This window comes from Bradysia coprophila (assembly GCF_014529535.1).
Source record: "Bradysia coprophila strain Holo2 chromosome X unlocalized genomic scaffold, BU_Bcop_v1 contig_38, whole genome shotgun sequence".
NCBI classification, from domain to species: domain Eukaryota; kingdom Metazoa; phylum Arthropoda; class Insecta; order Diptera; family Sciaridae; genus Bradysia; species Bradysia coprophila.
The window spans coordinates 1,430,859-1,450,491 of NW_023503327.1; the positions used below are offsets into that span (position 1 = coordinate 1,430,859).

At 36.6% G+C, this 19,633-nt stretch overlaps 2 long non-coding RNA genes across 2 annotated transcripts; both read left to right on the top strand.

Moving 5' to 3' along the window:
• Nucleotides 1–12,793: 12,793 nt before the first annotated feature.
• On the top strand, nt 12,794–19,243 carry LOC119069663. The gene is made up of 3 exons (XR_005086372.1): nt 12,794–12,806; nt 18,957–18,964; nt 19,058–19,243. It is a non-coding gene; the product is annotated as an uncharacterized LOC119069663 (long non-coding RNA).
• On the top strand, nt 15,600–16,147 carry LOC119069662. The gene is made up of 2 exons (XR_005086371.1): nt 15,600–15,789; nt 15,866–16,147. It is a non-coding gene; the product is annotated as an uncharacterized LOC119069662 (long non-coding RNA).
• Nucleotides 19,244–19,633: the final 390 nt, after the last annotated feature.

Sequence of the window (19,633 nt, forward strand, 5' to 3'; positions counted from 1 at the left end):
AAAAAAAAAGTTCGAAAAAAGAGCCATCATGGCAATAAAACATTTATTTTTTCATCTGCTGCTCCATCCCATATTATATACACACGATCCACACAGACCCCATACTCCAGACGAAATACATATTTTTTTTCCATCCTCAAACCGCATTGTTTTCATTTTAATTGAAAGACAAGCAGGATTGGCTCAGAGCTTATTTAGTTTTACGATGGTAAAATGTCTCTGGAGCACCATAACAGCAATCACAGCATCACAACACACTAAATTCGCAGAATGAAAGCGAAAAGATTCATTTAAACTTTGATCCAAAATAGAATGGAAGCGTAAAAGCAATTTTATTAAATGAAAATTCTTTGTGTGCACAATTTATGTTTATTTTATCTAATATTTTCCGTTGATATACTTTTGTACTACACGTAAACCACCGGCGATAAATGTTACGTTAAGTTTTTTTTTTGTTTGTTTTGTTTGCTTTGTCGGAACATTGCATGCAAGTTGAATTAAATAATAAAAAAAAATGAATTGCGAAGAAAGTGAACGAAACATTTTCCTCAAATTTCCATACTGAAATTGCGATCAAACTTAGTCCAGATCTTCACCGGACTCAAATTCAATAATCGGTCCACTTGGCCGCTCCGATTCTTCTTGGACATTCACCGAATCGAAGACAAATCCACCTGCCGTCTGATTGTAACGCATCCTTGCGCTTTTATATCCGTTCGTTGGCATGGAAATGAACAGCAGCACTATGATCAGCAATACGGACGAAACGAATTTAATTAATTTGACCATTGCGAGAAGCGATTCTTTTTAATGTATAGAGTGCGATAATGCTGCGACGAGAACGGTCGTAGTTAAACTGATTCTGCTGAGAAATTATTTATTATTTCCAAAATTGTACCACTCGCAGGATATTGGTTTCCTGTGCGATTATTTCTGTTATCGCCGCGCTAATCAATTTGTTGTGTACGAGTTTAAATTGGAATTAAGTCAGCAAAAATATATTTTGTTGAGTTTCTATATTTCAAATAAAACACTTTTGGTAAACTACTGGAATTGCGGAACTATAAAATGTTATACGTACGTACACTTACTAGCACAACGTATCCAAAAGAGTAAAACGATTGTAGATATAAAATGCAATTTATGTGTTGTTGTAGCAAGAGAATAAAAAAAAAAGATTCATTACTGCTGCTGTCCAATAAAAATTTCGAGTTCCAAAGAGAACGGTGGGTTATATTGCAGCCATTTAATAAGCAATTTCTAATTGAATGAAAGAAATTGATCTTTGGTGGAGGCGTACTTATTCTTTATATGAATAGTTCAATGCAGAAACGGGACATTTCACGTTAGTGAATTATAAGAAAAATGAAAATTTCATTGATATAGCACCGATTCAGAGAGGCTGACAATATTTTTGGTGGAGCTAAATGATTGAAGATTGAAATTTAATTTTTCTTATAATTCGCTAAACTCACATGCCCCATATCTGTATTCACATATTACATACTAACTACAGCGTTGGTAGTGCCGGTACATTAATTTATGTTGTTTGTAGTGATTTGAGTTGAAATTAATCGGTAAAATCAATTTAATTTACAAAAATTTTATCCCAGAGCTTACAAGTAATTTTCAGCTGGTTTTTAGATTTGTCAATGAGCGGCTTATCTTTGAATTTTGTGGGTAGTTGTCTTGCGAGTCAAAAGGCAACCGACAATCCTTCTTCTTCTTCTTCTTTTTCAGCCTGTTTCTATCCACTGCTGGATGTAGGCCTCTCCAACTTCTTTCCATTTCGTACGATCCATTGACATTTGCTGCCAGTTTGTACCTGCAATATTCTTAATTCCGTTTGTCCATCTCTCTGGTGGTCTAGCTATAGCTCGTCTTTTATATGGTCGCCAGTTCATGATCTTTTTGGTCCAACGTTCGTCTGTCCTTCTTGCAATATGTCCCGCCCAGCTTCATTTCAGAGATGCTATTCTTTCCATGACATCAACGACCCTGGTTTGTTGTCGAATCCATTGATTCGTCATTCTGTCTCTGAGTGTTATTCCAAGCATACTCCGTTCCATGGCTCTTTGTGTCACTCTCAATTTATCTTCGGATGCTTTCGTTAAAGTTAACGTTTCCGCTCCATAAGTGAGCACTGGAAGGACACAAGTGTCGAAAACTTTGCGTTTCAGACTATTATTCATTTTGCTTTTGAAAATTAGTCGGAGTTTTCCGAACGCTGCCCATGCAAGACCAATCCTACGTCTTATTTCTGCAGTCTGGTTGTCCAGACCTAACCTTAGTTTATGTCCTAGATATACATAGCTGTCGACTCGTTCAATGACAGTGTCACCAATTTTGATTTCTCTATCGTCCCCGATGTTGGTCATGACTTTTGTTTTCGATAAGTTCATCTTGAGGCCAACTTTGCTTGCCTCTTCACTTAACTGTTGTAGCATAAGCTGAGCCTGACCTAGATTCGCTGCTATCGGTACAATGTCATCAGCGAAGCGGAGATTGCTCAGGTACTCTCCATTTATCTTTATTCCCATTTTACTCCAGTTTAACTTCTTAAAAATACTCTGCAGAATCGCCGTGAATAATTTCGGTGAAATAGTGTCACCCTACCTTACACCTCGGCCGATTCTGAATTTCTCCGTGCTCTTATGAAGTTTTATACATGAAGTAGCATTTTTGTACACATATCGAATTGTGTCTACTCTACATTCGTCCAATGCGTCCAATATCGACCATGTTTCCACTGAATCGAAAGCTTTTTCGAAGTCTATGAATAGCAAGACTATGTCGATGTTGTATTCACGACACTTCTCAATAAGCGTTCTCATCACCTGCAAATGGTCGTTTGTGCTGAAACCAGATCTGAAAGCAGCTTGTTCAACAGGTTGGTAGAAGTCGAACTTGTTAGTGTTTCTCTTCGTAATGATTTTCATAAACAACTTGTAGAGTGTTGACAATAGGGCCAGGGCTGAAGCTAGACTCGATTTTCAGGGTGTGCTCAGCTCCGAGGGAAAAAAACATTTACAAATTCATGGTATATCCTCCTGTTAAGTTATTCGTCTAACATTATGGGTCTAACACAAACATCATGACTAATTAAGAGGTTTGGATCTTTCGTTTCTGGATTTCAATTAAAGGTTTTTACGTGTTACGGCATGTTTCATTTTCATTTACATTGCTTAATCACGTAAAGAATTGTACTTACGAGGTTCCAAGTTGTGTATTTGACAAGTGGGGAATACAGCCCTCCCCTTCGGGTCGGGCTGTAACACCCCACTTATCAAATACACAACTTGGAACCTCGGAAGTAATATACTAATAAATTCATCGACTGACAGATGGTATGTAAGATCGACTCTCTTTTTTTGGACGATGTAATCCATGCTTCCACCACATACTTCGATCTTTTAAAAACGGCTTCAATTTTCTTCTTTCTTCTGCAAACCGTGCAACTCTTGACTCTTGACGTGCAATGGAAGCAAACTACACGATCAAAATTCAATGTTTGCCGTCTGCGTTTGGTCATCAAGTTTCCTTTGCAATTACAATCAAATTGATCAGGCATCTCACGGTTGTATCGCCTATCATGTGTGCTATTGTATAAAACCAATCTGTCAAGTAAACGTATGATCATTTTTTCGTAAATGAACAAAACGGAGGTACGCAAAGGGACGGCTCACACGCCGCAAACATCGCACACATGTATTACTCATTTACATAGGCTCTGCTGTAATCTACTATTAATATTTTTTTTAACTCAAGCCGGTCCAGGGTGTGCTCAAGAGTTTCCAGGGTGTGCTCAGCACACCTTCGCTCCTTAGTAGCTACGGCCCTGATAGGCTTATGGGCCGGTAATTTTCCAGCTTTGTTATGTCTCCTTTTTTATGCAGCAATGTAATTACCGCATTTTCCCAGGCTTCTGGTACTTCTTCCCATTGGAGACATTGATTAAACAAAGCCGTAGCCGCCCAAGTCGTATAAGAATCTTATCATAAGGAGTTTGTAGGCGTCTTTCTTCGATATTGCGCAATCACTCTATGGATTAGTTTGGGATGAACTGGGAATCGAGATCCGTCGCGATTACAGTTGGGAATGTTGTCGTGTTTTAGGGTTTATGTAACATTAGTTCAACGTCATACACCTTTCGCATCAAGCTATTTATCTGACAACAAAGAAATTCAAACATCGAATCGACCAAATATTACTGTTCAGAGTTCCAATTAGGTTTAAAGGCTCTTTTATCCGAAAAGATATTATTATTCCACATATTGAAGATATGCACACCCAAATTTTAAGTGCTCTTTTCAAAATAAATGATGGAATTTGTTTATGTACTGTCCGTTTGACAAGAGGATCGCCACGGTTCAGCAGGGGTTTTTGAACATTTGTTTTTTACACGTTGGCACACGTGCTCTTGTCAGATTCAAGATTCTTTTTACGAAGGCTACGCTGATTATACTTTGTGAAAAAGGCCAATACCTTGCAAATATGTCACATCTTGGACAGAATTTGACACTGCAATATCTGCAACATGAAAAAACTAAATGTTCGAAACCCCCTGAAACCCCGTGCTTCCACCTACGTAATATACACAAACTAGGTGAGCCAATCTTAATTTATAAGTCAATACTGATTATATGTGAACTGATCTAATTTTCGCCCAAAATACACTGTAAATGTTCAATGATCCACTTTTCGCTCAAAATACACTGTAAATGTTCACTGATCTAATTTTCGCCCAAAATACACTGAAAATGTTCGAAGAGAAGTCAGCGCCTCTGCCTCTACCTAGTGAAAAACAAAAGTCTCAAAAGTTCGAAATGTCTAATCTCAAATCTATTGTCTATAGCATCCGGGATTATTCTTTCATTCGTAAAAATGTTTAACAATGATAGAAAAAGATCGTACATGCCCGGAACTGGGCCACCCAGTGAGTTGCAAATGATTTTTTTTACAATAATTATTAATCGATGTCCTCTGATCGACAATGTAGACGATGTATCGCGGATTTAACCGGATTTAACTGTTGGAAAATCGATCAACATTTATTGCCAATTTATACTTCACTCTTGAGGCATGCCGTGTTCTCAGTGTGTAAGTGACTTTTCAAAATGAAGTACGTCCTCATTTCCCGCAAATTAATTATTACATGTACGAAACAGTCTTTGCATTGTCATCCATCATAATCTCGTCTCATCCTCACCAGCACCAACGCCACCACCACCATCACCACCACCACCACCACTTGAACAATAGAAATTACTTTTTCTTGTTGCTCAATTAAAGTTAATTCATGCTAAACAACTGTAGCATAATTGAAATTCTAAAAAATGGATCTGCGCGAAAACTATGTGTATAGTTTCCATGCTGGTTATGGTAGCTATAACAACAATGAAGCTACTAAGTTTTTCGCTAACTTTCAACAAAATCGTCAATCTTATAAATTCTCCCAAATTATGAGTACTTTAATATTAAAAACTTTACAACTAAAAATTTCCAAACCAACACAAAAAAAAACTTTAAAATTGCATAAGTTCTTAATGCTGAACGCAAATGACCAACTTTTCAATAACAAATTTTTTTTCATTCAATAAACTCGTAATGATAACTATAAATGGATAGATATATGCACGTAGACAGCGTACACCGTTCCTTCGATATATTCCTATACATTCTCGAATAGCGTATAGTTTTGGAGTAGTTAACTTTACCTAACCCACAAAATTATGTTGAGAATTCTTGAAAAAGTTTTGTCGAGCTGTTCGTTTATTTTTGTATGTTATTTATTATAAAATTTCTGTTTTTCTGCACATCTATACTATACAACAGTTTTGTTTACTTTGAAAATATATCTTCCTTTCACTCTTTCCCCGAATGTTGGGTGGCAGGCCTCACACACTGAAAGCGCTTCTACAAAATTTTCGGACAAGTTGTTGGTAATTTTGAGGACTTTTACCATCCCTGATTTTCAAGAATTGGTTACATTACTTTAAACCTAACGAGAACGTAAATGTCTTACGATCTAGGGTGACGAAGCAGTTATCCAAGACGCGTCTTCGGTCCAATTTCATATTTCTTATAATTCACTAATGTTCATCAAATCGCTGTTCTACTTGAAAACTAAATAAATTGTTCTTGTCGTCCTTTTAAAATCTAAATCTAACCACAAAAAAAATGGTTTGATCGCTTGGACTTTGTGTAACATTAGTGAATTATAAGAAAAATAAAAAGAAGACAATTGTGTCAGTAAACATGTGTTGTTGTATGGATTCGGTCGCCAAATAATGACTGCATAAAATTGCAACGCTCCCGAAAAATGACGAATTTCAGAGCACTTTCTTCTCGTGCGCAAAATGGTTTGGACGACAATTTTTTTTTAAATATATGAAGTTGCCGCTTTCTTCTGAACCTCCTTTTCCCCCCTAAGAAGCGTGCGTACTTTGTGAACGAACCCTAAAGAGAAATGCAGGGGCTCATAGTTTATAAATTCACTGCAATGTTGGAACAAGGAGCAAGCTCATTTCAAGGGCATTTCAAAGATTGGATTAACTCTTACTCTTGACCTGTTTCATCGACCCATTTCCGTACAAATACTCTTCGTTCGAAAGAATAATACTCTCATACCATTCCGGATTGCATAAGATTCTGGAGATTTAGCAGATGAAGAGTTGTGGGAAGCCTGCACTCTGTACATAGTTTTTTGTTAAATTCAGTACGACTTTGTAATAGCTAACAACTAGCATTGTGAGTTATTGAGTTACACATAGAAGAAGGAGACGAGAAAAAATCCTTAAATAAACAAAATAATAAAGATATATATTCTCCCAGTATTGTGTTTTGTGTGTAATGCTCAATTTCTTCGTCAAGTTTCGGTGTATCATGCATATATCCTTTTAACAATGAAAGTTTGTTTGGGAGTTTTGAGTGCTCTACTCGATAATATTGTTGTGCGGAACTGTAAGAGATAGTTTAAAGTTTAAGGACGGTTGAAAAAGATTTGTCCCTTTGAATCATGCACACTCTATGTGGGATTAGTTGTGCGAAATAAAAAGAAAGAAATTATTCGAGGCGGCACGCGACTCGTACGTATACCCAGTATACCACAAAAGTTGGTTTTTCGTGATCAGTTAACATCCCCTATCGTTCCCACCCACTTTCGTCCCAATCGGGGATTGCACTATGAACTGCAATTTAGCCGAAAAGGCAATGAATCGCGAAAAGTCGTAATAACATCTTAGGCCCAAAACACACGAGTTGTTGGGATCGACAATTATGTTGTGCCTTCTGTTGTTTAATGTATAATACCAACAGTCACGCCTTTTCTATAAGCACGCGTAGCGACCAAAAAAACGAGCCATCAGAACAGTCGGAGCGTTTTCTGCGACTGAGCCCCGTACAAACCCGTATATCTATTGCGTACGTGACCCTAGTGCGTCTGTCACCCTACTTTGACCGTAAGCCTATGCGCCGGTTAAAGTAGTTAAAGTAAAATTATTATGTAATGTGTACATCTTACAAATTGCGCATAGCGCAATTACGAAGCCCCGTACGACGTTCCTTTCAAATAAAACAAAAATTTCAAATAGCCCTAAAATTTTAATTTATTGAGTATAAATACACATAGGGCCTAGTAGCGGCCTTAGTCCGAGGACCCAAATTTAATTTTTTTTTCAACAACATTCTATTCGGTGTTCGATTGTCTTTCAAATGAAACAAAAATTACGAAAAACGGATGAAATTTACTCGAGTTGTATGTAAAATACGCATAGGGCCCTAGTAGCGGCCTTAGTCCGAGGACCCAAATTTAATTTTTTTTTCAACAACATTCTATTCGGTGTTCGATTGTCTTTCAAATGAAACAAAAATTACGAAAAACGGATGAAATTTACTCGAGTTCAATGTAAAATACACATAGGGCCCTAGTAGTGGCCTTAGTCCAAGGACCCAAATTTAATTTTTTTTCAACAACATTCTATTCGGCCTTTGATTACCTTCCAAATGAAACAAAAAATACGAAAAACGGATGAAATTTTCACGAGTTATATGTAAAATACACATAGGGCCCTAGTATCGGCCTCAGTCCGAGGACCCAAATTTAATTTTTTTTTCAACAACATTCTATTCGGTGTTCGATTGTCTTTCAAATGAAACAAAAATTACGAAAAACGGATGAAATTTACTCGAGTTGTATGTAAAATACGCATAGGGCCCTAGTAGCGGCCTTAGTCCGAGGACCCAAATTTAATTTTTTTTCAACAACATTCTATTCGGTGTTCGATTGTCTTTCAAATGAAACAAAAATTACGAAAAACGGATAAAATTTACTCGAGTTCAATGTAAAATACACATAGGGCCCTAGTAGTGGCCTTAGTCCAAGGACCCAAATTTAATTTTTTTTCAACAACTTTCTATTCGGCGTTCGATTACCTTCCAAATGAAACAAAAATTACGAAAAACGGATTAAATTTACTTGAGTTCTATGTAAAATACACATAGGGCCCTAGTAGCTTTTCACTTCTAAGGCCCTAACTCACGGTCCACTCACCCGATTTTAAAAAACTTTTTTTTCCTGGATTGGTATTGACAATACCTAACATTTGCATAGTTTATTTTGCCATAAATATCACCAAAAGACCTTAAATCACTTAGGTGGCCCTAACTCACGAAGGGACCCGAATATGCCCATCTTCGAACTTAGCCTCACTATTTTGACTATCTTTCAGGGAAAAAAAAAATTTTGAAATCGGATTTGATTTACTCAAGATATCGACGTGACAGACAGACGGACAGACGGCCCAAATTTTTATTGCGGATTCGTCATCTATGAACATAGGCAAACACTTTGCCCTTACCGTCTGCTTCGAATTCCATCAATTACACACGGCATCGTAATCCTATAAGCCCCTTCGTACTTCGTACGGGGCTAAAAAAACTAGCGCCAGAGTCTACAAAAAAATGGTTTTTACATGCTACATAAGTCGAAAACCGTTCTTCTTTGAGGCACTACTTACGACATCCTGACCATGTAAAATCCATTACATAACTCGGGATAAAAATGAAAATTCTCGTTTTCGAGTACATATTGACCTCGGCTACGCCTCGGATCAACAAAATTCACACGAAAACTCTATTTTTCATCTTTTTATCCCCAGTCATGTAAGTCACCTAAGACATGTACATTTAGCGCCCAGGATGAATATTTGTACAATCCATTTAAAAATTGCACTTGGCACCTAACACACTGAAGGCTGCATTGCCTACCAACCTCATTACAATGGAAAACACAGCAATCGTCGATCTCAGCAAAATAAAATTGATCGTGAGATTGCGACCTAAAAGTGTCTGGCTTCGTATCTCAAACGAATACTCGGTAAATTTTTGTGGAGCATCCCATGAACTACATGGATCCTGGACAACAAACTCATCACATTCTTGAACGTAGCGGACAAAATTACAATTTTTTTTTTCGTCATCGCAGACGATCAATGCGATGTGCACACAATAAAATCAATTCCCGACTGATATTTCTTACAAATAGTTTGCAATAAATGTAAGACGATACAGATGCAGAGTAAAATACGTTTCCATTCAATATTACTGTTGTCACAAATTGTCGCCCTTTCACAATGTATATCTGGAAAACTAACGAGAGTGAACTAAGTAGAAAACATATTAACATGCACGGAATACACAGTGTCTCGTCTTACACGCTATTGCCGAGTCTTTTCTCATCGAAAAGAAGACACAAATTTTATTCATAGAAAATCCATTTTCAATGTTACGAACTCAGTGACAACGTTAGTTTTATTTCAATGATTTTGCGAGTGTGGAGTATAGTTGTCTGTAGAGAATCGATAAAATGGGGAACAACATTTTAAATCTGAAGCGTAGAAAATCCAAGGCGTTTGGAAACTTCACTGCAGTATTTTGATGATCATAATGACATATCGTTAGCTGAATCTGAAAACAGTTTCATCTGATAGCATTGTGTACGTAAAGGGATGTAGTACTGATTTATAAATGACAGACGACGCAGCAGCCTTTTCTTTATCGGCTAGGATGTGTGGTTTCCACTACAAGGGAAGACCAAGAGAAAATTTGAAAATTCGTATTTCCTGATGCTTGGGAAAATATTTTCTAGAACGTAGATGATATTGGCAGGCCGTTTCACCTGCAAATAGTCTTTGTAAAAGTAAAAATGCTATTGGCAGGCTCCTGCCAATAGCCTGTGTAAACCAGAAAATTATATTGGCAGGCAATAGCCTCCGTAAAAAGGGAAAACACTATTCGCAGGCAAGTTCGCCTGCCAATAGCATCTTTAGTAATAATTTGGCTATTGGAAGACGCCTGCGAATAGTCACTACGTTTCATATATTCTTCCTCTTAGAGACGAAATGTAAACTGGAAGTGGCTGGAAATGAACTGGGATAAGGTCTCATGTACTGCTAAATTTTCTAAAAATTCCCAAGATTTCCCAGAACTTACAAAAAAATGTTGTCAAACTAGAACCAAACACTCACTTGTGTGAGCGTAGAAAGATTTCGTTCTTCGTTCGTTCTTGCACAACATTCTCCCGATTTCTCCTGATTTCGAAAACGTTTGAGAGGTTTGTTATATAATTTTTGGTTTTTAATTTATGTCGTGTACGTTCGGTTGTCGCGTCATTTGAAAGTCCTGAATTTAATTGTCGGAACTATAAGACAGATATACCTGAAAATTAGACATTAATTCATATATTCGTACGTGTTTTTGTTGGAATGATGAAGTGAAATAAACGTTTACTTTAATTTCGCTTTTGATTCGCTAGACTTGTACATGCAACAGGGTATGACTAGCTACTTGTGGTTAGTCGTTTAATTGCCACCAGGCATGAGCGCCGCCGAAAATAAGCAGCAGATTAAGCCGCCGCCGGCTATTTTTGAGCAAGCCGCGCCGCAGCCGAGCCGGTGCCAAAAACACGGCTCAAGCCGGCTTGAAACGGCTGGAAAATGAAATAAAGATTTCGAAAGGTGAATGGGTGAAATAATTTTGAAAACCGAGATTCCTGTTGATCCTAAGCAGCTCAAGTACTTTTTGAATTTTTTTTACAAAATTAAGAAAATTTTGAAAATTTTCTTGAATTTTCATGAATTTTCCAGAATGGTATGTTACGTCCTCGCTTCTAAGTTTGTTGTTTTGGCAAGTATGACCTTTGCGGAACGAGCCGAAGGCGCACAAATTCACAAATTTGAGAAAACTTTATCGATCTTTGCGAATTTTCTCGATTTTTTTTTCTTTTCAATTTTTACTTGATTTTCGTGAGCTTTCGATTTCTTATCGAAAACCATTTTCTTAATGAGTTAAATGAGTGTACCGGAGCATGATTTTCCATTTAGTTCAAGTTTTGAGGCAATAAAACTTGACGTGTTAGTGAACCTTAGACTTAGAGACTTGCTTGTAACAAGACCAGTTCCACTTGCACTTTGAACAACCTAATCTACCTACATTTTCGCTTTCCGTACAATTTCATTTTCATGCTTACTAGTTCATTTTCCAAGAATTTATCTAAACGTTTTTATTTTGAAAAAAAGTTAAAAGGAACCTCCAGCCGAGCCATTTTAAGCCGGCTCAAGCCGACTTTTTCGCCGCCGCTAGAAATTTTTTTCGGCTAGCCGCTGCCGAGGTTTCTCCGTCGGCGCTCATGCCAGATTGCCACTGTCGTCATGGCCTGATGAGATGTCAGGAAAAATAATCCTTCAAAACTTTTTGAGGAGTTATAAAATAGCTCTTAGATCGAGAGAGGCATTCCATTTTCCTGACACAATTAGGAAAAAAACATCTCTGTTTGCGACCGACAACATTTTTCAAGGATTTATAAATTTCGATAACAATTATCATATAACAATATTGCGGCCGAGAAGTCACGAATTACCAATTTTCCAATAACGGCCAGACGACAGACTATTTCATGAATAATATAGCAACTAAAAGAATCAATTCTCAATCAATAAATTCCACAAATCTGCTACACAATCGCCCCAACATATTTATACGATTAAATTATCTTTTTTTTTTGCAGAAGTAACATGTACACAACATCCCATTCTACAGTTTTCTCCGATTTTCTCTCTCTCTATACATTTTTTGTGTGGAGCATAATCTTATTTGACATGCCATGAAAAACAGAAAAATCTTTTTCGACACATTTTCTTCGCATTTAAAAATATTTTCTTTTCTTTCATCCCCTGTTCCCCCCCATAATATAATTTATTTTCATGATGTCGGACAGCACATATCACATAATAAAACCCATTGTCATTTTTATCTGCTCTGCCAAACTCAAGCTATTTATGAAATATATTGGGCGAGAGGATTTAAACGGGGGGACAAAAGGATTTTCATATCGCTTATTGACATTTTTATTATTGTTATTTTTGTGTGAAAAGACATTTCTTTTTCATACCGTTTGGTTGGTGGTTATAATTTTCTGGAATATTGTCTAGGCTATTGGATGCATTACATATATAGATGGTAAAAGAATTCAATTGGTCAGGCACTTCGTATTAAGTTTTCTTTAAAAAAAAGAGAAGAAGAAAGAAACGATAGAGAAAGAAATTCTTTCGTTCGTCTACCAGGGGATTCTTCTTTCTTTTTTGATAATTTATTTAGTCCATTCGATAATGTTAACCTTATGCTATACTATATCCTCATCGAAAATCGAAAAAAAAGGTTTTTTTGCGTTACAGAAAAAACATCACTGACTCAATGTGACAATGATCCCTTTTAGCTTTTAAACTTTTATATGTGCTCATAATTCTCTAGTGACCGCAAAGTGCCAACCGAAATAAATAAAAATAAACTTTCTTTCAGTCTATGGTAAAGGTATATGTTGATGTGAATTAGGTGTGTATATAGCAATGTTATATAGTCGTAGTATTGTTGAATTGATCAAGCAAATTAGATTTTTTTTTCTATGAAAAGGTAAGAAAATATACGAGTTTATTAATGATGGAGGCGATGATGGTAGGTAGTAGAGTAGGTATATATGTAATATTTCTGCTGGTGACAACATATAACAGCCCATATTGTGACATATGCATTTGAATAAGAAAAAATAGTAATTCTACCTAAATAACAAAGACTTCGCGGACTCGAACGAGATCTCCTTTCAAAAGCCTCTTCTTTTATGAAAATAATCCAGATCGTCAACCAATGAGCATTCTGAGCTCTGAGGCGCTTTTGACAGCGAAAAGGATCAACTGTCGCTAAAGAAACGTACCTATATGTATGTGTTATACAATTTTCGTCAATTCTCTCCCTTAAATCGTTTTATTCGGCATGTTAATGATCATTGTGACCATTTTTCAGTCAGACGGATCAAAATCGTCATATTCACTCACCAGATAGATAACCAAAAGACCAACCTTTTCTCTCAACTTTTCTTTCACTTTTCATTCCCTGTGACATCACTTTTCGTTCCCACTCACGTCACTTTTTGCGTATTGCTTATGATTTCACTCAATTGCTATGAATTGCTATGAATAAAATGGAATTTGATATTAAAGTAGATTGCTTCGATTGCTCACGCAAATATGAGTGAGTGAATGTGACGTTTTGCACAGCCTGAATGTAAAATACAATATGTCACTCGGAACAAAAAGGTATGCTTTTGACCATGGTAAAAAACAAACATTTTTTTTCCTAGTCACGTAATATACTATATTTCAATATACCCTGGCTACCTGGGATTTTATGGAAATTATCTCATCTTATCCATCCCAAATGCGACAAGTTATACGATCGTAAAGAACGAAAATAATTTTTTATTCGTTAAGTGACACAAAAACCACCCCGAATTTCTTATATCCCAATCAAAAATGCTCATTTGTTAATATCTTTTCTTTTGTGTGCTTGTGTCGACTAAGTAGCGAAATGACAATAATATAAAAGATATTTCACACCATCCTAGTCCATATTATAACTTTCAATTCATGAATTCTCTGTGGACTCACTCATGGTTTACTACACAGCAATTCCGTAGTACGGTTTTTTGCCAACCCAATGCGGATCATTTGAAAAGTCAAAAGTCTTATAATCAAAATAAACGAGCAAATATAAGTATACGTACAGTACCAGTCTTTCGTTCCCTTTTTTTTACTGTTAGTACTTTTGCGGTGGCAGTTTATAACTTGCTATAATATAAGTTATAAACAATAAGAAAATATTGGTCACCTCTTGTAAAGTTCTGTGTGTTGTATATATCGGTAATTCTATTGTGAACCAGACGCTACAGACGCTACAATCGGTTCAGTTCGAATCACTTTATTTTATTTTGAATTTTAATTTCGGCTGGACACCACCTATCGAAAAATGATTAGATTATTAATTAGATAATCTAAATTAATTTATTTTGCAGAAAAAATTAATTTAATTCAAGTTAAATTAAGAAAGCCTTATTGAAATTGCGAATATTGGCGAAGGAAAACCGTCACATCGAGATGGTATGGTATGGTATAGCCGGTATAGCATAATTTAAACGCTACACCATACGGTGCTGATATGTAAAATCAACTTGATAAAGACAAAATTCTCTCATTTCAATTTTAGAGAGTGTTATTGGCGTTACCACGCTACATTTTGTCGATTGGTATATAGAATGCGCCATATCACTTTAAGTAAAAAGTTTTCGTGAATTTTTCGGTAGTTACTTTTGCTTAAAAGTCGACACAAACAAAATGTTATATGTGCTTACGTTGCCATTTTAACGAAGCTACACAGTACACACATCCGTAGCGTATTAACATTTCGTTAAAATTGTCACACTTCGGGAATATTTTAATTTTTGAACAAATGTTCGTTGCCTTGTTTTGGAATGTTGTGTACAAAGAGTGTTTTTGTGGATTCAGCTGTATCAAGAAGTGCATATTTCAAAAAATTAAGACTCGTAACAGATGGATCATACCCGAAAATGACTGGCTTGATTTTGTTCAGGTCCCCGATATAGAAACCTCACCTGAACGTTCACATCATTTTTTCAGGTAACCTGAACCTGACCTTCGTGGAAAAACAGAAAGAAACGATATAACCTGAACCACAGCTACACTAACAAAAAAGAGTTCAAAATCTCACCTGTAATAGCAGGTAACTTTGTCTCCAGGTAATCTAGATTATCTGTCACAGATGTAACTTCTGGGACCATGACAACTATTACCTGGAGACAAAGTTACCTGCTATTACAGGTGAGATTTTGAACTCTTTTTTGTCAGATTAATCTGATTACTGAATAAATTGCAGGCAGATTCATACGACAATGACTCGTAAGGTTATCTCAAAACTTCTTAACGAAAGTCTTTGCTCAAAAATTCGCACGCAAACTTTTCTTTTCAACATTTCCTCCTTGGCTGTGGTATGCATGATGTATAGATAAAACTATATATTTCCGTATTGCATAGCATATCATTTATTTATTGAAATTAACTTTAGAGTGATAGTGTGCCTGCAGCTACGGGCCTTTTCCATTATTGTAATTAAATTTTCGTGTTCGGACTTGTGATGTGGTTGAACTATTATCTTATCTTGTAGCCGTCCGTTTCTTCAACGGGCAGTATAAATTATTGTCTCATATTGTCATTATGGCTTATTGTAAGTGAAGGCATAACGGCCAAGACAACTCAGTCAATATGGTGTTGATTTTCATATTATTGGCGATCGTGGGATCAATTAACTTCACGCTTTGCTTGAATGTACCAGCCGTTGAAGGTAAACAGATGATTCCATACACGGATAATGTATCAGTGGTTGAAGGTAAACAGACGATTGCATACACTGACCATAACAAAATTTTAAACAAAAAATTGATTGAAAGCGAATTTTTTTCCAGCGGAAGTCAATATAGATGAATCAATGAAACAACCAGTATCATCACGATGCCCTTGGTGGTGGTTCAGTAATTATCGTGGTACGCGCTATTACAATCATGATCATGTTGTGATTGATTGCACCGGATGTGCAATATTTTGCAGAGATTTGGCTTGTCGCACGTCAAGTTGTACTGGAACGGTTTGTCGTTGCAGGCGCTGTTTGAGGAACTTTTAATGACAATGCCTCCGAATGTTTATATGCAACGTAACAGAATTCGAATTAAAGTTTGACTCTTCATTAACACCCTGCGTTTTTAGTAGACGAGAACTTCGTTTCCAGCTTTCGTAATATAGGCATTCATGTTTGTAGGAGAGCAAAGCACGAGGGGTAACCGACTGGCCAAAATGGTGGCAAATCAATTTCTATTTCCTTTCAATTCCGTTTAATTACCTCAATTACCGGACCAACTCGTCTAATTGCCGGATTCGCTCTATTTCCTTTCAATTCCGTTCAATTTCCTTCAATTTCTTTCAATTCCCTTTCAATTCCATTTCAATTCCCTTTCAATACCCCTTCAATTTCTAAAGGTCTTCTTCTTCTTCTTTTTCGGCCTGTTTCTATCCACTGCTGGATGTAGGCCTCTCCAACTTCTTTCCATTTCGTACGATCCATTGCCATTTGCTGCTAGTTTGTACCTGCAATGTTCTTAATTCCGTTTGTCCATCTCTCCGGTGGTCTACCTATAGCTCGTCTTTTATATGGGCGCCAGTTCATGATCTTTTTGGTCCAACGTTCGTCTGTCCTTCTTGCAATATGTCCCGCCCAGCTCCATTTCAGAGATGCTATTCTTTCCATGACATCAACGACCCTGGTTTGTTGTCGAATCCATTGATTCGTCATTCTGTCTCTGAGTGTTATTCCAAGCATACTCCGTTCCATGGCTCTTTGTGTCACTCTCAATTTATCTTCGGATGCTTTCGTTAAAGTTAACGTTTCCGCTCCATAAGTGAGCACTGGAAGGACACAAGTGTCGAAAACTTTGCGTTTCAGACTATTATTCATTTTGCTTTTGAAAATTAGTCTGAGTTTTCCGAACGCTGCCCATGCAAGACCAATCCCACGTCTTATTTCTGCAGTTTGGTATTTCTAAAGGTACTTCCTGCCAATTCCTTTTAATTCCTTTTATTTCTTTAATTAACGGATTAACACCACTACTTGCCGGATTCGCCCTTCAATTCCTATAATTCCAATCAATTCCTTCAATTCCACGAATTTTCGAAATAATTGCTCGATACTTTCAAATAGATATAAATTTAAAGTCAAAGTTAAACCCTTAAGAATTTTGGAAAAAGAATCGTGAGATTATATCAAGATAAAATTTGGAACAACTATGTTGTCCTACATTTGTGACTCATTTTGTTAGAATCTTTAATTTTTACTCATACTTTTAGAAGAGATTTTTCCATTTCAATTTAGATTAAACCGTCCAATTGACTGCAGTTTTGTTTAAAATGATTTCACATCGCACATCATTTGTTTATTTTAGATAAATAGTATTTTTCGTACCAAGCTAGGAAATGACGAAAAACTGTTGTGCATCCGACAACTGAAATACGACATATTTTGCCATGATTTTTCATTAAGAAATGTCAGTTTCTCTCGAACTATAAATCGTGCAGGAATAGTTATTTACGTATATGTTGTGGACGGTATATTTTAGGCAATTTCGCGGATTGTAGCGCGAACGAAGTGAGGGCGACAAGCGAAAGTGCCTGCAATAAACCGTCCACAACAGATGCGTATGCAACTTTTCATGCTGAGGGCCTAAGTTACGAAAAAAATTCCGTAATTTATGCCCAAGGCATGAAAAAAACTTCATTTCTTTACGATTTATGGTGCGGGAAAGAAATTACATGTAATGAATTTTTCCATGACTATACGATTGATTAATATGGTGAATGTGAAATGTGTATGTTTTCAAGTAAATTGCTGTGTTTTGTCTATTTCAGTTGTCCGATGCACAAAACGTTGTTCGTACCTCGACAGGAAATGGATTTGTTCAGCACACGTCAGCAAAAGCCAAAGCACTCAATTTTTTGTTTCGTTCAAGTGATCGACATCATAAGATTTTAGGCTTTTGAAAAGTAGATGCAATAGATGATATTGTCGGTGATGCATTTTTTTGTAAATTTGGTTTGAAACTGGAGCATTTCGCATCGGCAATGTCCCAGCCTAACATTCCCCCGACGAATATTCACTTGTTTGTTGCGGCTCAAACTCTTCCGTATCTGACTCACAAGAATCCTCTGAAGAAGAATCCTTCAGTGTGCATATTTTGAACATAAAAGGACGTTGGACCTGTTCTAAAATGGAACTGATCAACACTGTACACTGTTATTTATTGTGCGGGAGCTTTTAAAATTAAAACAAAAAGGAAATAATGTGGTTTTTCATTCGCGGGCCCTTTTTTCCGATAATCACACTTATCAGCATTCACTCTCATTTACTTTCAATTCCTTACAATTCCACATATTTCCAGTCAATTCCTATCAATTCCGATCAATTCCTGTCAATTCCGATCAATTCCGGTCAATTCCATCAATTCCAATTATTTACCGGATACTCCGGCAATTCCTTTGAGGGTGTGTAGTCAATTACCCGAGTCGGTTACCCCTCGGCAAAGCACTTTTCATCGTCTGTCATTTAACTGATTTGTGAGTCAATTGTCTAAAATTCATGAATGGATAAAATCCATTGAGAATAAGATCAGTTTAGTTTGTATGTAATTCCTCTCATTTTGAACTGTAACCCACAGATTGGTTATGCTGAAAACAAACGAGGCATTCAAAACATGTTTTGGTCCTTGTTTTCATGACGAAATTGTCGCAACTGTCAAATAAAGTTAGAAATTTCTCTATCGAAAATTACGATTGCTGCATTTGTCAATGAAAACTAGGACCAAAACACGTTTTCAATGCCTCGTTTGTGCTATCCCTTAACATTACTTGGTGAGAAATCGCTATACGTTAACACTCCATACTCAGTTAAGTAACTCATTTTCGTTCGGTTGACAGTTGGCTGGGTATCGCCAGAACATACTACCAGTACAGTTTTAAAGGTGCGTAGAAATTTTGACATATCACACATCGAGATCAGTTAAATTTCCGCTGTTTTAACTCTCATTTAACACTGTATAGACTATTATGATCAGAGCGAGAAAACCGAAGACTGTAGTGTTCAAAGAGAGTTCTCATTTTGACATATCACCCACCGAGATCAGTTGAATTAACTGGTTTTTTCCCCTTTTTACATACAAACTTTGACATATCACCCATCGAGGTCAGTTAATTTAACTGGTTTTTACCCCTGTTTTTACGCTCTTTGAACACTGTATAACTTGCCTGGGGTACTTGTCAAAATATTTCTCTCTCTCTCTCTCTCTCTCTCTCTCTCTCTCTCTCTCTCTATACACAAAACACAACCTGCACAAAGTGAAGTATGCGAAAACATTCACCGCAACAAGAAAATATTTCCTGTTACGGAAACCCTTAATTACATTTAGAAAATTTTTGTTTGATTAATTCAACTTTTCCAACTTAACTTTCTAGTTAATTTCCAATACATCGATTCACCACATCAAAATATGATGTTAACATTATCGACATAGTGTAAAATTGAATGAAAATATTAAAGCAGCACTACACACTGTCCATATTTGCCTAAAAAACACAGGCATATTTTAAGGTTTGTGTACGTGCCCGCACTAAACACACTAATTTCGCGGAAT